At 39.4% G+C, this 24,609-nt stretch overlaps 1 pseudogene; it reads right to left on the bottom strand.

Annotated features, from left to right (window-relative positions):
• Positions 1-9,533: 9,533 nt before the first annotated feature.
• Positions 9,534-24,395, bottom strand: LOC131839816 (mitochondrial import inner membrane translocase subunit TIM14-like; annotated as a pseudogene).
• Between the last annotated feature and the right edge of the window lie 214 nt (positions 24,396-24,609).

Below are 24,609 nucleotides of genomic sequence, written 5' to 3'. Positions count from 1 at the left end.
CAACACATTCCACCTATTGGATGACAACACATCGAAAACGACCTGATGGCTGGAGAAGGCAAATCCAAATCCATAAATATTTGACACATATATCAATGGCGTAATCTCCATAGAAATACGATTTTGGTTTTAACATACTATAGGTCATAGTTTAGCTCTATGCTCCTCAAATTTATATTTTTAAAATTTTAAAAAATATATTTATTCATTTATTTGAGAGGCAGAGCATGAGTGAAAGGGGCAGAGTGAGAGGGAGAGAAAATCTCAAACAGACTGTGCTGAGTGTGGAGCCAGATACAGGGCTTGATCCCATGACCCTGAGATCACCACCTGAGTTGAAATGAAGAGTTGGACCCAACCAACTTCACTACCCAGGTGCCCCTGCTCCCCAAACTTTAAAAAATACCCTTAACATTTTAAACATGCATCCATAGTATATGTAAATGTAAATATCACTTTGTAAAGCATTTTATATTAACATTTTTATACCATAAACACCCATACAAATATATAATTTTGAAGGACGAAATAAACAAGGTTTTAAAAAAGATTTTATTTATTTATTTATTTAATAGAGAGAGAGAGTGAGCATGAGCGGGGGAGGGGCAGAGGGAGATCTCAAGCAGACTCTGTGTTGAGCATGAAGCCTGATGTGGAGCTTGATCTCACAACCCTGAGGTCATGACTTGAGTTGAAATCAAGAGTCAGTTGCTTAACTAACTGAGCCACCCAGGCACTCCAATAAATAAGATTTTTTAAATGCATAACTCTTATAATGGCCTCATATTATCATTAGTGGATATAAATCCATATTTCAAATAGCCTTGAAATTTTTGGTCCTGCTCTTGTCAAATCTCATTACATCATTCTTGTTTTCATCTCCTTATGGGACTGACAGGAATTCATATCTGAATTAAGTGTTGGCTCTGACACTTTCTTGTCTTTTACGTGTACTTTCATTACAAGTATTAGTTATGAACCATGGTTTCTTAGGATTTTTAAAACACTTGGGCATTTTGTAGTGGTCAACTTAGTTAAAGCAAGAAAATAAAAATCACTAAGTCTATGTAACTGGGCTCTCATAAGCTGCCATGTATCATAATACACAGCAAGCACAGTGTACTGAATACCTGTGTAAAGGAATCCCTTTAGAATCCTCTGTGTTGGGGAGAGAGTCCCCGTCTTTCCTCAGGACTACCTCCAACAGGAGCAATTACATGGGAAGTAAAAAATGTTAATGATTCAAAATCCCTTGCTTTCATGGGCCCCTTCCATAATTTGTCTAAAACCACTATTCCTTTCCACGCCACTTTCCTCTCTTTCATACATACTCCCCTTTGTTTTAGATAGGGGTTGGAGCGGCAACAGCCATATTTTTGCATCTGAGTGGAAGTTGAATGAGGGATTACATTTAATTTGGATTTAATGGAAAATATTTGTGTATAAGTTATTGTTAACCATCCTGACACAGGAATGCTTTCCAGAAATATTTTTATTCCCACTTTGCAACTCATCCAGCTTCTGTGATGGGAAAATGCAAAGCCAGAGGTCATATGGTGATCTGAGTGTGTCCAACCATGCTAGGCAATAGAAGTATATGGGTACTGGAGGAGAAACAAGGTTTGAAATGTGAGGAATTAGATACTGTTCTTTCGAAAATTAGTCTGTAAAGAAACATGCAAAATTGCAAGTGAAAAATTGGGTTCTCATTAATGCTTTGTCAAAATGGAACTCTCTACCAGCTGGAATATACTACACAATGAGGCATATAAAATTATCGACTTGCTATATATTCTTTTTTAAAAGATTTTGTTATTTATTCAAGAGAGAGTGAAAGAGCATGGTAGAGAGAGAGAGAGAAAAAGAACATAAGCAGGGGGAGGGGCAAAGGAAGAAGCAGACTCCCTGCTGAGCGGGGCATCTGATATGGGACTCAATCTCAGGACCCTGGAATTATGAACTAAACAGAAGGCAGACACTTAACTAATTAAGCCACCCGGGTGTCCCTCAACTTGCTACATATTCTTTTAAAGAGAAAATCACATGAAATTGAAATTCCTTTGTTTCTTTTCTTCTTCTAAATAACAATTTGCTTTTATACGTTATTTTGTGTTCATAATTTTTTGTTATTTTTCTTTAAGAAAGTTCCCAAAATATGGATATATCAACCCCCAGGAAACCTATTTTTATGCCTGCCACATACCTTAATAACATGAAGTCATTTGACATGAATTGAGTGGGGACACTATTCCTATATTGAATATTAGTTACTCTTAACTTTTCTGTTTTTTAAATAAAATATATAGGGGCTCCTGGGTGGCTCAGTCAGTTAAGTGGCTGCCTTTGGTTCAGGTCATGATCCCATGGTCCTGGGATGGAGCCCCACATTGGGCTCCCTGCTCAGCGGAGAGCCTGCTTCTCCCTCTCCTTCTGCTTGCTGCTCTGCCTACTTGTGCTCTCTATCTCTGTATCAAATAAATAAAACCTTTAAAAAATAAATTAATTTAAAAAAAGTTAAAAATATATACTCTGCTATCTCTCCATATCCCAATGAATACATATGCACTCTCCAGAAATAATTACTTAAACCAATGGGTTTAAACCAAATAATTAGTTAAACCAATTTGCTATGGCTAAATAAGAAAGACTTATTGCAATGCCAAAGAAATGGGGCATTACACCCTTGATTGCCGCTCTTTGAATCAGTCAGTTCCACATTTTTTTGTTTGTTAAGTAGGCTCCATGCACATGGGGCTTGAACTCACAACCCTGAGATCAAGAGTCGCATGCTCTGTGACTGAGCCATCCAGGTGCCCCCAGTTCCACATTTCAAACAGTGCACTTCCTGTTACCAAATTCTTTTCAACGGTACCGTATAAAAGTACAGGTTTTATAAGTCATAAATTGTATAACATTGGCATATCATTGGCATTGTGTATATGGTATTTACCCTGTTTTTGTATCATTTGGATTGCATTTGGCTGTAAGTAAAAGAAACAAAACTCAAATTGACCTAAACAATAAGGATATGCTTTGTGAGAATATCAGTGAACTCAGAAAATTGGCTCAAGCCTTGAGAACCCCTTTTGGAAAATAGGCAGAAGCCAAAGGAGGCAAAATAAGTCAGGATCATGCTGCAGAGATAAACTACTTAGGAAGCTACTGCTGGCATTGTTGCTGCTAGACCTTTGCTGTCACTTTACTGAACTCCACCATTAATGGTTGCTCAGCTCATTGCTAGATGCCACATCTTTGACTAAGCGCAGTCACCTCGTACCAACTCGAAGTGTTGCTCTTTTTTTATACATTCCCTTGAGATTCAAAGTCCAGAGCTGCAACATTAAATTTATAGCCTATGGTCAGGACATCTGGGTGGCTCAGTTGGTTAAGCATCTGCTTTCAGCTCAGGTCATGATCCCATGGTCCTGGGATCAAACCCCACATCAGGCTCCCTGCTTAGCGGGGTATCTACTTTGCTATCTGCCCTTCCCCCTGGTCATGCACGTGCTTTCTCTCTCTCTGTCAAATGAAAAAATAAAATCTTAAAAAAAATTATAGCACAAGGTCATGCACACACTTCCAGGGTGATTAGCTACTGGCCAAAAAAAAAGTTCATCTCAATTATGTACAGACAAAATACTGCATAGAAACATGTTCAAATGTTAATATCATTTTTGAATGATATTAATGATATATTAATATTTGAACTCATAATGGGATTATGAGTATTTTAATTTCTCATATATACATTTCTCTGTTTTTAATATTGCTACAGCATGTATTTATTAACTTTATTATCACAACAGAATTTCAACTTTATTTTTAAAAATAGGAAAGCATAGAGATGCCTGGCTCACTCAGTCAGTAGAACATGTGACTGTTGATCTTGGGGTTGTGAGTTCAAGTCCCACATTGGCATAGAGCTTACTCAAAAAAAAACCCAGAATAGTAGGGGCGTCTGATGGCTCAGTTGGTTGAGGGTCCAACTCTTGATCTCTGCTCAAGTCTCAATCTCAGGTTGTAAGTTCAGGCCCCATGTTGGGCTCCATGCCCTACTAAATAATAATAATAATAATAATAATGATAAATTAAATGTTTAAAAAATAGAAAGCCTAAAATTAAGATTTTTTTAATGCAGTTTAGCCATACTTTGGACTCAGGATGGAACTTGATATTTAGAAACCTGTGATAATAATGAGTCACACACCTGACTGAAAAATAAAAACATTCGAAGGCTAAGCTGTAGTTTGCCATGAACTATTTTTCAGCACTTGTGTGAATTGTGTTTAAAAAACAGACATTTCTCATCATGGTTTTAAGGTGTATTGTTTGATACAAGTGATCTTTTTCTGTGCTATGTAAAATGCATTTATCTTTGTGTTTTGAATGATTCATTCTGGAAATTACTGAAGATGAAATATAAAATCCATGTGAAGAGCTGGACTTCAGCAAAATACAATAACATTAATATGCGTGAAAGCATTTTTCAATATCAAAAACTGCTTTTTTTTTTTTTAAGTAGGCTCTATGCCCAGCGTGAAACCCTACCTGGGCTTGAACTCAGGACCCTGAGATCAAGACCTGAGCTGAGATCAAGAGCCAGATTCTTAGCCACCTGAGCCACCCACGCAACCTCAAAAACTGCTTTTTATGGAGCTAATGAGACTCAAAATTAGTAATCTTAACCCTTTTTCCCAACAACTTACACAGCAACTAAATAAATGTATCGATGATGACAGAATTTATTATTCTCCTATCCAAAAAATATTTTTACTGCAACTACTGCATGGGTGCTACTGTAGTAAATAGGAATGAGTAAGACAAATGTTAATAAGAATTCATTATCATGTAGTGAGAGGTGGCATGGTAAGGTGTAGTGTGACAGATCTTGGTTTGAAACCCAGCTCTGTCATTTGAGACTCAACTGTGCCATTCTGGGCAAGAGTTACTGAACTTCAATGGGACCTGTTGAAAAAAATAGAGATGATAGTATTTACCTCAAATGGAGGAATGGAAAGAAGCCAACAATTATTGAGCAATAGTATTATGCGCCAGCCCCTGAGATACATGCTTTATAAGCATCAACTCAAATTAGAAAGTATATATACAGTATGAGAGATGGGGGAGCTGATAATCCTTAGAAGTACAGATACTACATTGGAATCTCTGGGAATATGTGTCAGTCAGAACCTGGCAGGGAAGAGATGGTACACTCAGTGGGGAAATGGAATATGTAATAGAGTAACCATTTATGGGGGTTTAGACAGGGTTAAGAGAAACTAACAGAAGATGATGAAGCACTGTAGGGCAAGTCTGAGGGGTAAAAGGAAAAACCAATTACTAAAACTCAGAGAGAGAAAGAGAGAGAGAGAGAGAGATTTGTAGCTGTTGGAGAAGACTGCCTGAATCAGCTGTAGCCTTCATGCATACAGTGGAGAGATCTTGGAAAATAAATTCTAATGTTACATCTCCCTTGACCTTAGATCTCTTGGTGGGGCCTACCACTGGTTCAGCTCAACTGGAAGTCAGAGGGGAGGAGGTACCATTGTTATGGCCAATAAAGGTCACCTACTAGAGCAGAGAGCAGGGTGGAAAGGGTGGTAAATAGAGCTGGAGAAGCAAAGAGAATACCCAGCACAGAAAGTATAGAAATGAGCGAATGTTGTCTCCCGTAGATGTTCACCTGTGGTATCAAAAAGCTGTCATCCACCTTTTTGGAGAGCAGGGACTTTGGAGAAGGCTTCTTTCTAAGCCAGGCTTACTTCAGAACCAGCCTTGTTCTAAATTCTAAGCTCAAAAGAGATAAGATTTAAAATGTATTAGTCAACTCTGGTTAAGCTTTCCACATGGCCAATTGAGTGATTAAATTGTTCAATAGTGAGCATTACCAGTTTTTAAAAATGTCTTCTCCTCACTCAAAGTCAAGAAGAAATGTTTCATCTCATGCATTAAGTAAGCTATTATTAAGGAGCTTGGGTTCTGACTGGCAGGCTGTTGTATCCCCAGCTCGTCTCATTATCATAGACTCCTAAAATGAAGCTAATTCTGCCACTCACTCCTTTTTCTGTACCCTGTCTCCCTTCATCAAGAAACAACCCCAACGACATGGATCCAGGAACAGAAATACTGGGGGTGAAGTTACAAACTGTCTCTACACTAGGCTCCAACAATGTTAAGATTGGCCTTGGAGGAAGCAGGTCTGAAGAAAAAGAACATAGGTGATGAAGATGGTAGTAGTGATACTAATGATGACAAACCCTTATATCATACCTTCTATACTCTGAATTCCTTGAGGTCAAGGAACACATTTTCCTCATCTTTATATTCCCATAGCATCTGGAAGAATGCCTTAGTTGAATAAGGTATTTAATGAATATTGGCTGAATTGAATTGTTAAAAAAAGAGTCAATGAATTTCAGAACTAAGAAGGACCCATGAATCCAAGTCTCTCCCTCCCAGCCTTTTTTTCTATTTCTGCTTGTCTGTCTGTCTGTCTGTCTGTCTTGCTTGCTTGCTTCCTTCCGCCCCACAGAAGGAGAAACCTAATGCTAAACAGGTTGGTAGTAAAACAATGCTGGTCCCACCACACAAATCTTTGAATAAGCAAGTGAAATAAACTGGAATTGAGATATAAGTGTTTACTAGGTAGTGTTGAAACAAAAATGAAAGGGAAAAAATACAAATTGTTGAAAAAAATTGTTGAAAGCCTACAAATTGTTGAAAAGCCTAGGTTCATTCAATCTCAGACTTGTTGAATTTTCCTTTAAATATTTCTTTTCTTAAAAAGATTTTATTTATTTATTTATTTATTTAGAAGCACAAGCGCAGCAAGAGCAAAGGGAGAGGGAAAGAGAAACTTAAGCAGATTCTGAGCTGAGCATGAGCCAACAGCGGACTTGATTTCATAACCCTGAGATCACGACCAGAGCTGAAATCAAGAGCCATACTGACTGAGTTACCCAGGCTCTGCTTCTTTTCAATGTTTCTCAAATATCTTCTATTCTGCTATTATTATCCTTATGCAAATTTTCATCATCCAATATCCAATATAGTTAACTTAATCCAATGTGCTAATTTTACAATGGAGGAAAGTGATTTGCTCCAGGTCATGGTATAAGGGATGCATTTTCTTCCTCCTTTAAGAGCTGTATTCAAGTTTTGCCTAAAGTAAGACTAGAATCCTGATCTATTGGCAAACACTTTGTTGCCTTAGTTTTCCTAACTTCCTTTGCAGCAAGGATAGGATCATGACTTGGTTCTGGCCAATGCAACTTAGTTGAAATTTCCACAGTAGAATATGGGAAAACTTTTGCTTTCTTAATAAACGGGATAGCTATAATCTTTCTCCCCCTCTCCTTTTTACTGTTTTGAATGTAAACTTGATACCTAATGGAGTTAGGGCTATTGTATTGCCACTGTGAATCAATAAACGTGGGCAAAAGCCAGTGTGATAAAGCTGGAATGCTGGAAATAGCCTGTGCTAAGATTCTGTTCTGGAGTATGATAGAACTATTAAAGAGTCACCTGGGTGGCTCAGTCAGTTAAGCATTGGCCTTTGGCTCAGGTCATGATCCTGGAGTCCCAGGATCAAGCTCTGAATCAGACTTCTGCTCAGTGGGGAGTCTGCTTCACCCTTTGTCGCTCATCCTGCTCGTGCTCTCTCCCACATGCTCTCTCGCTCAATAAATAAATAAAATCTTTTAAAAAGAACTATTGAATAACTTCAGACACTGTCAGAAAAAAAATATTGAATTGTTATATATGCTAGATATGTTATTTAAAAAGTTAAAGTTGGCCTCCCAAATCAGAGAAACATGATCTATAGCCTTCACATCAGGAACCAGAAAGGTTGTGGGGAGATGGAAATTTTTTGCTCATCTAACAGGAGCCAGGAATGGAGAAAAGAAAGAAAAACAGAAGTATAGATAGAAAACACAATACAAGATAGTAGTTTATGTCCAAATACAACAGGACACAAACAATGTATGTTAAAAAACTTCATCAATTAAAAGACCTAGATTATCAGAATCAAAATGATTTTGACATCACATAGGAGACACACCTATACAAAGACTCACAGGTTAAAAATCAATGGATACAAAAAGATGTGACAAGCAAAGAGTAGCTGAAAATAATCTGGCATAGTGATGTTAGTATCAGACAAGAAAATTTAAGAGAATTTAACAATTAATAAAAATAAAGACAGCAAAGTATTTTCTTTTTTTATTTTTCCCAGTTCTGTTGAGATATAATTGACATACAACATTGTGTAAGTTTAAGGTGTACAGCATCATACTTTGACTTCCATAGATTGTAAAATAATTACCGCAATAAATTTAGTTAACATCCACCATCTTTTATAGATATTAAAAAAATAAAAGCAGTGTTTGTGTCTTTTGATAAAAACTCTTAGGGGTTGCCTGGGTGGCTCAGTGGGTTAAAGCCTCTGCCTTCGGCTCAGGTCATGATCCCAGGGTCCTGGGATCGAGTCCCGCATCAAGCTCTCTGCTGAGCATGGAGCCTGCTTCCCTTCCCCTCTCTCTGCCTGCTTCTCTGCCTACGTGTGATCTCTGTCATATAAATAAATAAAATCTTAAAACAAAACAAAACAAAAAAGCTCTTAGGATCTACTCTGTTAACATTCAAATACACCAAGAGGCAGTGTTAACTCTAGTCATCGTGGACATTACATCTTCAGTCCTTACTTACCCTATAACTGGAAATCTGTACCTAGTGATGTATCTTCTTTCATGTTGGAATGCATAAAAAAGAAAAAAGTAAAAGGAAGAATCACTGTGTAGAGGCAACTACTAACAACATATTGGGTATTTTCTTTGAGTATTTTCCTTTGCTTCTTTCCCTGACTGGAAGTAACTGTGTATTTTTTATATGCCATAGGAAACTGATGTATGGTAATTATGGAAAAATGTAGACAATGCTGAAAAGTAAAAAGGGGAAAGTAAAAATTAGCATTATAACTAGAGATAATCCTATTACATTTCATGTATATCTTTCCAGATATTCTGATGCACATGTAGAAATATACATTTGTTTTAAAAAATGGTGTCATGATGTGTGCCCCCTTTTCACCCAAGGATATAATGTTGTCTTTTTATATCAATAAATATCCTTTTATATCACTTTTATGGGTATATATTACCTTTGTGTGACCTTACCCTATTTCTCAATGCATATTTTTACAAAGTTGAAATGATACCGTATATCATTTCCCATCTTGCTTTATTCATTTACTATAAAATTAGCTATTTCTCATATTACTAGATATTTTTCTAAAGATAAATTTGAATGATCAAATGATATTTTATGGCTGTGCATAACCATCTTAGCTATTGTTCTCTTGTTGAATATTTAAATTATTCATGGTATTAAGTTGTTTCGCTTATAGCTGCTATAACAATAATCATATTTCAGAATAATTTTTTTAAAGCATGTATCTTTGAGGCATTTTGTTATAAAAGCTGGCACTTGTATACATAAACTAACAAGAACTTAAAATTCACCACATGATTACTTCATATTTTAGCTTGGCTGTCTAGTAAATCTTGAGCTTCATTGATTTTGGCTGCAAAATAAGGAGATCCAACCCTGTGTGGGTGATTTAAAAGCATAATTCATTGATGAGCATCTCTTATTTCCCCTTTATTGGCAGTAGGGTTTATGCCTACTATTAATGCTGCTTCTGTTTCATCATTTTGGGTTCAAACCCACCTTTATGATAGCCACCACTGAAGACAGATTTTGTTTTAAAAACTTGTTTTACTTGAGGCTTCATATGTTTCATGGCTTGGAAAATATAATGACCTGCAAATCCAGTGGCAGCTGTGATCAGTCCAGCTGCTCCCACTGTACTGGCCACAGCTCTGGCTCAGCTCCCTGGTCTCCACGGAGAGTGCAGTTCGTCCCAGCCCAAAAGCCACGGCTGCCCATTCCACGCCTCTCTAGAATAATCTTTAATGACATTCGGATCCCCTGGATTTTCCATCGAAATTATTATAAATACAAGGATGTCATCAGCAAGGCATTAATTGAATGTCTAATTAGTTATTAAAATGTATATAATTAGCATATTTGCCCCGGGTAAGTCAAATGTATGATTTAATAATGTTGAATTGAATGTTCTGATTATATTCTTCATAGTGTAGTTGGTCTTCTTAGGAAATCTATGCAGATAGGACATTTATTTCTCTTTTATAATACTTGAACAGCTTATTACAATTTCTAGGTGCTACAGGCTTTTCTAGTTGTTTATATATTTTTTTATACTTAATGGGTCAAATTTGTGATTTATTTGATGCAAAGTCTTTCATAACATGATACCCCAATCACAACATTGTTCTTCCTCGAATCCCTGCTTCCCTAAGTCATAAGCACCAGCGGGCTGCGGGGAGAGGTCTGTTTCCTGAAATTGTAAATGTCACAGGAATCAAGGGAGCATGTCAAACACAGAGGTATATGCATTGCCAAGCTGAGTGAGCTGCAGAAGAGAATTCTGGATCTTCAGACTGAGGGTGAAGGTCAGAGGCAGATATTAGAAGTCAGAGAATTGTGCCAGGAATTGAAAAGCCAGGGACAGAACAGGGGAGAAAAAAGATCTGATGAAGAGCCTGCAGTCTGGGCCTGTCTATATACCTGGTTGGAAGCTCTTAATGCAGGCTTTATTGCATGTACCTCCATATTGCCCGAGAAGGTGTGCTCAGGTCGTCTGGAGCTGAGGCACCACCAACATACCTTCCTCGCCCCTCGGTTCAGTAGGATCACAGCTTCCCTATGTTAATAAATAGAAGGCTCATGTATTAGTTCCAATGGCTGCTCTAACCAATGACCACAAACCTAGTGACTTAAAACAACCCCAATGTATTTTCTTAGAGTACTGGAAGTCAGAAGTCTGAAATAGGCCTGCCTGGCTTTAGGAAAGAGTCTATTTCCATGTTTTTTCCATAAAAGATCAGTCTGTAGACTTAAATGTCTAGAGGAAACCACAGGCTGTTTGTGTCTTATTTTTTTAAAGATTTTATTTATTTATTTGACAGAGATCACAAGTCCGCAGAGAGGCAGGCAGAGAGAGAGGAGGAAGCAGGCAGAGAGCCCGATGCAGGGCTTGATCCCAGGATCCTGGGATCATGACCTGAGCTGAAGGCAGAGGCTTTAACCCACTGAGCCACTGAGGTGCCCCCAGGCTGTTTGATTACTGCACAAAAGCCCCCATTCCTGTATGCAGAAATCCCTTTTGAAAACTAAAGAGACCTAAGTAGGGCACATTCTGCCAATTGTATTTCAGGGGTGGCACTGGAGACAATCGGACAAGAAGAACCTCCTGTAGGGCAAAAACTGGGGTCATGGAGAGGAAGGGAGAGAGGGAGAGAGGTCTCCACTGACCGCCCCCCCTTACGGCCCACCCCCAGGCAACAAGAATACCAACTGCCAGATGTTCCTAGGGATAACCTCAGAACTTAACTCTACTAGTAGGGTAGGAATTCTTTGCAGTTACTGCTCTATGGGATTTGATGATTGGTATGAACTAGAGGCTGCTGTTTTCTTCCCATTCTTCCTTTTTTCAACTAGATTTAAAGTGTATGTGCATATTGGCTACCCCATTCCTGCTCTACAATTTATAACAGGAAGATTGGAGGGCAGCCCTCTTGTCTTTTAGTTTATAGTTTAGTTTATAGCCGACCGGACCATGACGGGACCGTGATAAAGAGGACTGAGAATTACCCAGAGCTGGATGCAGAAACTGGACGGAACTTTGGTGGTTTGTCTCCCTAGAGAGGAAGTTCGGGAGACTCAGTGGGGAAAATGTGCCAGAGACTGTTAGTTTCCCCTCAATATCTTTCTCTCTTCTTTCTTGGTATTAGAAGTCTTTAGCCTGGCACATGTTTCTCCAGAAAGATAATAAATTTCCCAGCTTGATTTCAGCTCAGTTTTTCATATGATTAAGTCCTGGGCAATGGGACCTGAGTGGGAGTAATGTTCATGACTTCTGGGCTGAACAATTTTTTTTTTTTTTAAGATTTATTTAATTATGACAGAGAGAGAGAGAGAGCGAGAGAGCGAGCGAGCATGCTCGCGCCTGGGGAGGGGCAGAGAGAGAGGGAGAGAAGTAGACTCCCTGCAGAGCACGGAACCTGACTGGGCCTGAGGTAGGGCTCCATCTCACAACCCTGAGATCATGACCGGAGTCAAATTCAAGAATCGGAAGCTTAACTGACTGAGCCACGCAGGTGCCCCATCTGGGGTGAACTCTTAAAGGAGTGGCATATTCTCTTCCTCTCTTCCTTTTTGCTGCTCAAAATGTGATGACATTGAACCACTTGGGTCCATGGAGTCCAAAAGAACTCCATACGATGGATAGTGGGGCAATAAGATGGGAGGAACTTGGGTCCCAGACACTGTGGAGTGATATATCAGACTTTTACATGGAGGAGAAATAGAACCTTTTCTTCTGTGGAGCCAGTATTATTTTTGGTCTCTATTTGTGTGGCTGAATCTATATCTCAACTTTCACAGACAGGCTGAGTTTGAAGTACCTTTAGGAAGTTTCTTATGAAAAGCATCAAACATACACAAAAGCAGAAAGAATAATATAATAATTTCATGCATACTCACCTTTGGCTTCAACAGCTACCATTTCATTTTATTTCAGCTCAACCTGAGCTACTTCCTGTCTCCACTGGAGGACTTGGAAGCAAATCCCAAATGTCGTATCATTTCTTCTCTAACTATTTCAGTATGTATCTCTGAGAGATAGGATTTTTTTTTTTTTAAATGAGAGTTTGAAATGTTTTTGAACAAAACAAATGTAGATAGACAGTTGAGTCGAACATATCTCTAACTTTCAGGAGAAACTTCCTGGCTTGAAGGTACTGCTCTGATAGTCAACTCTCATGTGGAAGATATTTAAGGCCTTGGCAGTGGATGAGCTAACTTGGGGAGAGTGGTCACCTGAGTTGAAAACAGAAAAATTACATCAATTTAAGATGAACAAAGTTTTCTCTCACTGGTATCAAGTAGTGTGGGGAGTTATGCAAGACAGGGTAAATGCACATGTGTAGGAAGTTTTTATAGACATTGTTTCCATTACCCCCCAAATCCAGTCTTCATCTTGTTTTCTTTCCTCAGCTCCTATCTCATTTTTTAGATACATTATTTGTTCAGGGTTGGTCATGTATTTTAGTCACAGCTGATGAGACCCAAGGAATGTTTGCTGGGACTTCTAGGAAAGCCTCTCATTCTTTCAGGAACTATTTGCATCTGGCTGGATGGTGCGGTGTGATGGAATGTGCTAGAACTGCTGCAGTCATTTCATTATCATGAGAGGATTCTAGAACTACCCCAGGGCCCTGCTATAGAGACTGAGAATGAGGGGAACACTGTGTGGAGACAAGGGAGAAACCCAGTCCTTAGTGACATGAGTTGCACTGCAGCTTTGAGCCTCTTCAAGCCAGCCTCACTCTGGACCTCTGAGTTACATGAGTTATGAGCTAATTTGCCTTTGTTATTTAAATCATTTAAATAATTTTCCATCCCTTGCAATAGAAGACATTCTGACTGATAAGAGTAGGCTATGTGGTCAATGTTTTTCCAGACCTGGAGGAACCCCAGTGCTGGTCATCTCATTTTTAGCTGAGCAGATGATATATTTGCATAAGAAAAATAGCTAGATGCTGTTCTCCCCTTAATACATTTCTTTTGTGTTCACTGCAGTAAAATGTTGCTTTTTGACAGATAGGTAGATTTCCTGCAAGCTTCTGTCAATGGCTTCTATAAGTACTGGCCAGTTGGCCACGGGGTGGAGGGCCATGGGGGGAGCAGGTGGTGGTAATGGCAGTGCTTAAAGGTATGGGTAAATAGCAAATGTGGAAGCAGCTGCTGTGAAAGAATGTGTTCTGGGTAGAGAAATGCGGAGAGTTGCAGATAAAATACGCTTTGTTTATGAGATAGATCTACTTATTCTCTGCAGAAGCACAACATGAAGGTCTTGCTCTAAGACTTACTACGCACAACCAGGTGGACAGGAGGATGTAAAATAATGCCTTTTTCGAACCTCATCCTTCAAAACAGCAGCCAAACTGGGGTGAATGATTCTTACAGGCAGATATTTCTTGGACAAAACTTTAGAGGGAGGGAGGGTAGATGGTGTTAACAGAGGCCTAAGCAGGATGAAGTGTACCATACTGATGAGGGATGGCTTCAGCCTTCAGGTTTTGTGTTGAAGTCATAGGGCCATCATCACCTAAATGTGGTTTCATTCTGCAGCTGACTCTTTAAGTAATCATTAAACAAAGAGTGCTCAGTGGCTGATGATGTGGACAATAACTAAAGTCACCCCTAAATGATTTTTTTCTATGTGGAAGGGAGAATATTATTTCCATTTTCCATTCCACTGAGAAAAAAATGGCAGCCATGAAGACTCTGTCAGGAAGAGCACTCACATGTTTTTTCAATTAATTAACTAATTAATTGGACAGAGAGTGAATGAGAGAGGGAGAGAGAGAATACAAGTAGTGGTAGCAGACTCTCCACTGAGCAGGGAACCCAATGCAGGGCCCGATCCCAGGATCCCAGGATCGTGACCTGAGCCGAAAGCAGACACTTAACCAACTGAGCAATACAGGTGCCCACACTCACCCTTTTTGACAAGCAATTTGCCTAGGAAATTAGTTGAGGTCACATATCTCTTATTAGATAAAAGGAAGGCAGCATATGAATATTTTTTTAAAAGCATATTTTAACCTATTTAAATTTATCTCAGAGTACTACAGTTTGTTCAAACTCCATAGAGAAGGGCTGTAGAAAAACAGGCTTATTTTCATTGTTAAATACCCAGAACTGGGAGTTTCCTAAGGCCAGAAGAGATTCATTATTTAATTATAAAATACTTATAAGTATTTGCATTAGCAAATCAAGCATCTTCTTTGGAATCTAGATTCTAGGGTAATAGGATTAGTAACCGCATTACCCACTGTTGGGATAAGAAGGGGCTGCTCTTTTAGGAAAAGACCACAAAGTACCCAGACTGGTAAGAAGACTCCTGGACACGAGAGTACAGAGCCCCCTGCTGGCAAGAAAGGGCAAAGACCAAAATGAAGGCATTCAGGTAGCGCTGTCAGAAATAATGAGTCAAAAAGTGAAGGCTCAAGGTTGACAAGGCAGATCAGATTTATTGCCATCCTTGGCCGGAGAAGCCAAGAACTTGCAGAGCTGGAGGACCTTGGTGTGTCCTGGGAGACAGGTGTAAAAGTTTACCCAGATGATAGAAAGATAGATGACCTGAGTAGGCATCAGAAACTCAGTAAAGAAGGGAAACCAGAAGCCAAGTCACAAACTAGAGTTACAAGTGTTGGTCTCACAGGGGAGAATTCAATCGGTTAGTGTACAAGTGGCGATTGGGATCTGAGGGGCAAATGTTGCCAACCATTTCTCCAAAACAGGAAGTTTTTGAGATAGTGGTGTCTTCAAGTTCCTGGCCAGGAATCTAAAGGTGAGTATTCATTGATTATCCACCTTCCCAAAGCCCTCCCTTCCTCCCCCCAGCCCCTGGACTTATTTACCAAAAAGCTTAAGAGCTCTGGCTTTATGATGACCAACAGAACCTCAAAGAGGTCAGTATTTGAAATTGCTGACTGCTGCTACTGGGCCCCAAATTTCTGAACCCCTTAAGCATTATATTTCCCGAGGGCAAGGACTGTGGTTTTTTAAAAAGTCTTTTCAGGGGCCCCTGGGTGGCAGGGTTTGGTTAAGTGACCGACTCTTGGTTTTGGCTCAGGTCATGATCTCAGGGTCTTAGGATTGAGCCCAAGTTGGGCTCCATGCTCAGCACAGAGTCGGCTTGGGACTCTTACCCTCTCCCTCTGATTTTCCCTCTCCCTGCCATTCTCTCTCTCTCTCTCTCTTAAATAAATAAATAAATCTTCTAAAAAATTAAAGATCTTTTCAGCTCTGACCCTCCCTAATACAATGCCTGGCTCCTAGCCGATGCTCAATCCATATTTGTGAAGTAAATGGATGAATCATTAAGCCAGTGGAAGGTTTATAATTTGGTGATGTCCCAGAAGGGTAATTTACTTATATATTCATTTACTTCTCACTTTATTTCTGTTATGTCTTGTTCCACAAGGGATTTGCAAAAGCTTATAAGAATACATATGTTCAAGTAGAAAATATAAATAATAAATAAAGCCAGGTCATTACAAACATGCATTAGGAAAAGACAAGTCAGTGGAGTAGAACGAGTATGCAAGCAATAGGGCTCCGTGTAATTATCCGAGCCACAGGGTCAGAGCTGAGTTTTCTGCAAAAAAAATGAAGACCAAAAATGATTCTCTTGACAACAAAGGCAAAACATTCTAGTTTTTCAAGCTTTTCTTAGAACTTAGCTCTAAAATAAGTTTCTGGTGTGAAGGTTTATATCTGGGACAGTGAGTAATGTAGTAAACTGTGTCCTCAATGACATTCTTACAGCAAATCCTATAGGGCTTTTTAAAAATTGTGTCTTATAGCACGAAGACCTGAGGTTTGTCCTATAGTGCAACTCACAGAAGTAATTTTATAGGAGATCAAGGAAATATGGTGTCAGACTGAAATTTTCTAAAATTTTAGCTAAATCAAAAGTATAACACATCTAGGAAACCCAGAGGATTCAAGTCCTTCAGACACTTCCCCACTGAGATCCCCTCTCTGAACCAGACCTTTCACAAGGGTTGGGAGCAGATCATTGGACTTTGTGTCTTCTCTCAAGGCCTGAAAGTTCCTTGTTCTATGTCATTCATTTAAAGTAGCAATATATACTGTCATCATTAGATGAGATTTTTTTACAAGCTTTTATGAAAATGGAGGTATCTAACCAAAACCTTCAGGATGGTCGATCAGCTACACTCTGTTCCAGTTATCTATTGCTGCCTAGCAAACTATCTTTCAACTTAGTGGCTTAAGACAGCAATGGCGATTACTATTATCTTTAATGGTTATAGGGGCTGAGTAGGCTCAACTAGGCAGTTCTTGATCAGCTTTCCTCATATAGTTACAGACAGTGACTGGGGCTGGAATCATCTGAAGGCCCGTTCACTCACCCATCTGGTACCAGGTTAAGAAGACTTGATGAGCGGGGGCTAGAATAGTGAGGCTCCGTGGGCAAGTCTTTATGCTCAACTCTGCACATGTTTTCTCCAGAGCATGAGTTCAGGATAGCCGGACTTCTTACCCAGGGATTCAGGAAGAGGGAGAGAAAGAGAAAGATGGAGAGAGAGAGAACCAGATGGAAGGCATGTTATCTTTTTTTGACCTAGTGTTGGAAGTCAGTCATGCACTGTCATTTCTACAGCATTCTATTCATTGAGGCATGCATGAAAATCTGCCCAGTTTCAAGAGCAGGGGAAATAGACTCCAAGAGACCTTGATGGGGAAGTGGCAGGGTTTGGAAGAGCATGTGGGACCAGAAGTATTGTTGTAGCCATTTTTGTCAAATACGATCTGCTGCACCCTCCTCATTTCAAAGGTCCACTAAGGGAGTACCTATAACCAAGACAGAATTTTTCTTAAGGATCCCATTCTGAGCCTTCAGTAAGTGAATAAATCAAAGTCTTTCAAGGTGTTTTTTTAAAAATCATAGAATGTAGGCAAAGTGACTTAGCATGGAAGATTTTCAAGGAAGCTTTTTCCAGTCACTCACCACAGACAGAGAAAAAGCTACATAATGCTCCTGTGGCAAGCTCATTTTTGAACATGAAAGCCATTCCTAATTCATGTCTCCAGCAGGAAGGGAATGCAGCCAGATCACTGAATGGTTTTCTATCATACAAAGAACAGTTAAAAGGAAAGTATGGGAAGGAGGAAAAATGTCATCCTGCTTTAGGCCCTTCAGTATAGTTATCTGGTTTTCCAGGAGATAGATCTATCTGAAGACAGATACTGACTCTTGCTGAGATGTTAAAATGCAGCTTTTGTTAAGAGTCAATAACTAGGGGAGGCCTGGGTAGTTCAGTCGGTTAAGCCTCTGCCTTCGGCTCAGGTCATAGTTCTCGGGTCCCGGGATGGAGTCCCACATTGAGCTCTTTGCTCAGGAGGGAGCCTGTTTCTCTCTCTGCCTCTGCCTGCTTGTGCACTCTCTCTCTCTGATAAATAATTAAATAAACAAATAAATAAAATCTTTAAAAAAAATCAATAACTAGGAATTAATACTGTGTTCAGGAAGCTTTGCCTAGAGTAAAGGACTAAAGTCAGAAAAGAGGAAGGGCAAACAGGAAAAATCAACTCTGTAATTCATTTATTTAAGTTTTAAAGTCATACTTTTTAATTTCAAGAATGGGAGGTCACTAATAACCCATTACATATATTTTTGTTCAAGTATAATTAACATACAGTGTCATATTAGTTTCAGATTTATAATATAATGATTCAACAAGTCTATACATTACTCTGTGCTCATCACAAGGAGTGTACTTTTAATCCCTTTCACCTATTATTTTCAATAATTTTTTCCATTAAGTAATAGTAGAGTAGTTGTGCTTGCAATGCTATTGAATCTTGTATAAAGTATCAATCCAGAAATCCTCAGTCTGACATATTTTAAGGAAGAAATAGGCATAAAGTTTAAGTGGAATGTTTAACAAACAGATGGCTCTATATTTTGAAGGAAGTAATTTAGAACAAGCTTTGCATAATTTTGATAGCAGAAAGTCTTTACCTGCTGCTTTATTTAAATTAAGCCTTCTAGCCAAATGGAATACATGAGGAGATGTTCCTGGGTACCAACCTTAGAAACTATAAATTTCAATGTAGTCTTAGCATGAAACTAACAGGAAGAAAGGAAGACCCCCAGTTACCAACTGAGATTTGTGTATATTTGTGCTGACCATAAATAATGATGTCTCCAGATCTATCTTCTTTACTGGTTCTGACAGTAAAAACCCAGGCCTCCTACAATGTTCATGAAATTGAATTTTAGGCACTGGTTTAAATTTGAAGAAATCCCATCTGATCCTTTTGCTTTCCTTTTATACACCACTGCACCAAGCCAAGTAACAATTGGAGGAATAGTAACTAGAATTCTGAGCTCCCAGAACTCTAACTACACCAGCTTTCTAGATAGATGTCCTAGGAGAGTGCTCCTGAAACCCTCTTTCTTTGGAGGCTAAGTAGGGAATGCACTTGAGATATTGTAAGAAGAGTAGGAACCTCTGTTCTCAGACTGCCTAAAGTGGGTATAGCCATTGCTTACCCAAATATTCCTTGGGAATAGAACTCCCAGTGGGTTTTTCTTTTCTTTTCTTTTCTTTTCTTTTCTTTTCTTTTCTTTTCTTTTCTTTTCTTTTCTTTTCTTTTCTTCCTTCCTTCTTTCCTTCCTTCCTTTCTTTCTTTCTTTCTTTCTTAACTTTTGTGGAGGACAATACATATACTCAAAAACACCAATCCTAAGCGCATAGCTCAATGAATTGTTGTACACACATGCACTTGTGTCATCACACAGATCAAGATGTAGAAAATTCCCAGGACCTCAAAAGATGCCTTCTTATTTCTTCTACATTTGTACTGTAAAACAATGGGGGAGGTGATTAGTATTCTCAGTTCTATCATTATTTACTAGTTTTTGACTGTTCTTAAACTTGAAGTAGAAACATACAAGTATGTATTCTCTTAAATTTGGCTTCTTTCACTCAGTTTAATATTTGTAAGATACTTCATGTTGTTGCATGTACCAGTAGTCCGTTCTCTTCTCTCTCTCTTTTTTTTAAGATTTTATTTATATATTTGACAGAGATCACAAGTAGGCAGAGAGGCAGGCAGAGAGAGAGAGGAGGAAGCAGGCTTCCTGCCAAGCAGAGAGCCCAATGTGGGACTCGATCTTAGGACCCTGAGATCATGACCTGAGCTGAAGGCAGAGGCTAAACCCACTGAGACACCCAGGTGCCCTGTTCTCTTCTTTTAATCACTATGTAGTATTTCACTTCATGCATAAACCACAACTTACTTATCTATTCTTCTGTTGATTGACATTGAGTTGTTTCCACCTTGGCTAATACAGATAAAGCTGTGATGGACATTCTTATGCACATTCTTTGTGGACATCAGTACTCCTTTCTCTTGAGTAAATTCCTAGAACTGGAGTTGCTATCATAGGGTTGGCAGTGTTTAGCTTTAGCAGAAACTGTCAAGTTGGCTTATGAAGTAGTTACAACATTTTTCACTCCCATCAGCAATGTAAAGAATCTCCGTTCTTCCAAATATTTGCCATCATTTGGCACTGTAAGTCCTCTTAACCCAGTTATTCTGGTTGCTGTCTGGTAGTATTTCATTATGGCTTTAAATTTACACTTTCCTAATGAGTAGTATTGCTGAGCACTTTTTCATATGCCTATTGGATGTTTGGTGGTCTTATTTTGTGAAATGCCTGTTGGAGTTGTATGTCCACTTTTGGTTGGGTTGTTCTATTTTTTTCCCTTTCTTTTTTGTGGGGGAAGGGGTAGAAGGAGAGAGAGACTCTTAAGCAGGCTCCATGTCCTGTGCAGACCCTAATGCAGGGCTCCATCCCTGAGATCATGACCTGAACCAAAATCAAGAGTTGGGTGCTTAACTGAATGAGCCACTCAGGCACCCCTTTTTTCTTTTGAGTTGTAGGAGTTATTTACATATTCTGAACGTAAGTCTTTTGTCAGAAATATGTGTTGGGAATAACTTCTCCCAGTGTGTGATTTGCTTTTTATTCTTTTAATGGCATTTTTAATGAAGTGCAATTTATCATGTTCTTTTCTTTTATAATCATGCTTTTTGAGTCCTGTTAAAACCATCCACTGATTGAATCAGACTCATCTACATTATCTAGGATATTTCCCTTACTTAAAGTCAACTGATTTTGAACTTTAATTACATCTATAAAATGCCAATATCTAAATTAGTGTCTGATTGAATGAGTGGGAACTATGACTTAGTCAAGTTGATACATCAAAAGATCACTGTAGTCATTAACATATTTTTCTATGTTTTCTTCTGTAACTTTTTTTGCTTTACCTTTTTATTTAGTTGGACAATCCATCTTGTGGATGGTGTGAAACAAGGGTCAAAACCAAATGAAGTATAGTTATGGGTCAGAATATGCTCAGGGAAGATGTGCTATGGCCCCAGCCCCAGGAGATGAATTGCAGATTGATCCAAGTCAGTCATGGTAATCCGTTCATTCAGCAAATATTTATTGAACCCTTACTATATACCAAATATACTCTCAGTTCTGAGATACAACAGTGAATAAAACAGGTCAAGTCCCTGCTGTTGTGAAATTGTCCTTTGCAAGTAATTGATTAGAGACTAAGTATGTGACCCCATTCTAAGCAATGGTACCTGAGGAGACATGCTGTAGACATCTGGGAAAGGTGTTATTCCTTGATAAGAGGGAGTCTTTCAAAGAAAAACTCTGCCTTGCACATAGGAGCATGTGATATTTTGGTATTAAGGCAGTCTTAGAGTAATACCCAGAGAATGACAGAGAAGCCAACTCAGAGTCCCGACACCATCAAACTCTTTATTATTCAATTCTAGAACAACCCATCCCCAGGTTTCTAACGTGACATAATTATTCTTATTGTTTTAGCCACACTTGGGCATTCTATCACTTGCAGCTATAGATATATACATTTCCTGGCATGGCCCCACAGCTCTCCTAACACTTGTGCTGTAACTTGCTTCGGTTCCTTTCACTATCCAGCTCTGCCTTAATTTTGCCTTCTACCTTAGACACACTTAGACCTTCTCTGGCTCCCTTTCTAACTTGCTTTGGCCTTAAATGCAGAAGATTTATCCCTTCTTCTGAGGTCATTCTGTCCCATAGTTTCCACCTCAAAACTATATCCATCTTAATTTCCCTGCCACGACCAACTTCTTTTTCTAGTTTGACTTCCATCTCTTCAACACTCCCACACACCAAGCCCCAGCTGCAGGGAAAGGCATTTAAGTATGGTTAGACAGCATTTAAGCTATGGCTGATGCATTTTTGATGCAAAGCCACATGAATTAAGACCCTATGGGGGGCGCCTGGGTGGCTCAGTTGGCTGAGCATCTGACTCTTGGTTTCGGCTCAGGTCGTGATCTCAGGGTTGGGGGACTGAGCCCTGTGTCAGACTCTGCTCAGCGGGGAGTCTACTTCTCTCTCTCTCTCCTTCTCTCTCTGCCCTCCCCAAGTCAGGCACACTGTTTATGCATGTGCCCCTCTCTCTCTCTCAAATAAATAAATCTTAAAAAAAAAAAAATGATGCTATGGAAGAGCAGAAACTAAAAGCCTTACCTAGAAGCCAGACTCCAGAGACTGAAGTGGACATACAGCAGAGTTGAGAGAACACACTGTCCCCAGAAAGATAGAGAAGGAGAAAGGCTGCTCAGCGATTTCTGGTTATCATAGACCTGACTGTACTTTCTGCATTGAGTTCCTTGGAAGTCCCTCGAATTCTCATAATGAAATTCTTTCCTTGAGCCACCTTGAGAGGTTTTGTTTCTTGCAAACAAATCACCTAGACTATGGCTCTTGCAGTCCCAGAGGGAGCCTTACTCTGTCAAGTGTGCAATTCCCACTTTGAGAGAATGTTACTAAGTGTTTGGAAGCCAGGAATCTGTTATGGACACTTCGAAGCTGCACCAGCAACACCTTCTAGCAGATTCTAGCCTAGGACTCTAAAATAGAGAACAAATCCTTCCCCAGTCCTTCCTCAGAGTAGGTTCTTAAATTCCTAGAGTTCCCTTTCTTGAGAAGCCAGGAGAAGGATTTACCTCTTTGGTCTTAATTTGGGTCATTCTTCCCTAAAGCAGAGCCTTGGACCAGGACTTGAGTTCAGTTAGTTTATTTGTCAAGTGACTTAAGGAAGCAGGAATGAGGAGCAAGGAGAGGGTGTTGCAGGACAGGATGAAAAAGTCAGTAAATGGCTTATTACTGGCTTGGTTACCACTGAGTGATGGGGGCTCAACTGTAGTGGAAACTTTCTGAAAATCCATGTACTATGTTTCTTAGAGCCCACCTACTCTGCCCACAATTGATTGAGGTTTGTCCCCAGGATGTTAATTCCCCTGTACTTTTGGGCTATTCTGCACAAGTGAAAAAGGAACTCTTGTAGCTTCAGAAAAACCCCAGAGGCAGAAGAGCTAAGAGTTATAGGGCAGTCAATGTGGGACACTGGCAGTGAGCATGGGGTTTGCTCAATTTCAGCGGACATCAGAGGTGGGCTAAGGAGATGTGCCCAAACCATCTTCTACATCTTCTTTTTGGGGGAAACCTTTCATTCAAGTATCTTTAGACATGACTATGGGTCCCCCAGAAGCAAGAACTCTTGAAGTAAGTATGATTATCTTCTGTGACAGAACTGCTGTTGCTAACCAAAAATCCACATTCTCTTCTTCCTGGGCATTCTGCTGTCCATATTTCCCAGCCTCCCTTGCAGTTAGGTGTGGCCAACTGACTGAGTTCCAACAATGGAATGTGAGCAGAAGTAATGTGTACCACTACCTGGCCCCAAAGTATCCTCCCATTCATACTTTTCCATGTTTTTTTCCCCTTCTGTTCTCCTGATGTTGATTCTCAGGTGACCTTTGAAATGATATGTTCAAGATAGCAGAGCCTCTGCCTTCTGGGTCCATGAACGACTGTATGCAGCACACCATCTCTCCCTCCTCCTCCTCCAGCCCCAAATCAACCACCTGGAACTGTCTTGTTCTGAGAGAGAGAATAAATTTATATGGTGTTTAAGTCATTATACATTTGGGGATTAATTTATTATAGCAGTTAGCTTACCCTAACTAATACACCTACCACAACACCATACCATTTCCCAGGCACAGAAATCGTTCTTCTGGTGTCTCCAAACTACACTAATTATGAAAGAATTAAAGTTTAGAAAGATAATTATAAAACTGATACATACACATGTACAAAAATTGAACAGTACAAGAGAGTCTGAAATCAAAGTAAAAGACTCTTGTCCCCCTTCTTCCCCATTTCCAGCCCCACTCCACCAGATAACCACTTTTAACTATTCCTCCCTTTATTTTCCTGATTGTTACCTCTTTATAATCTCCTATTTGTAGTTCTACTAGTGTTAAAAAATATTTAGTGGCATCCCACTATGAAAGATGTGTAGTTACCAAAGCTGTTTCTTTAATCTAGAAATGTGAAAGAGTTCTAGACAGAAGAAACCAGGTGGTAGATGGACCTCACAGCTGCGTTAATTATATGAAAGAGAAGCAGCATGGTGATGTGGGATGAGCACAAACTTTGAACTCCGATTCATGCGGAGTTTAGCTTCTACACCGTATTTGCAAGATGAGGAGTTTGTCGGAAACAATGCATCTGCCGGTGTTTTGGATTCATCCCTAGAAATATTTTCGGGGTTTTCACACACCATCATACTCTGTGGTAGGTGCCAATTAATCTTAGTGTCGATTCTTAAGACCAGACTGTTCTGGAGGGTAACCTGTATTAAGTGCCTTGCGCATGTATTATTGGAAACAGATTTGAGGTCCAGGAACCAACAATTCCACTCAAGTCAGCACATCTTTCTCCAGCCAATAGAGGGCAGTAAGAGACACAGAGTGCATATGCATGTAGCGCAAGGAAAG

This window comes from Mustela lutreola, chromosome 8, assembly GCF_030435805.1.
Source record: "Mustela lutreola isolate mMusLut2 chromosome 8, mMusLut2.pri, whole genome shotgun sequence".
NCBI lineage: Eukaryota > Metazoa > Chordata > Mammalia > Carnivora > Mustelidae > Mustela > Mustela lutreola.
The sequence above is the reverse complement of the archived record's forward strand: the minus strand, read 5'-3'. Positions and strand labels throughout refer to the sequence as shown.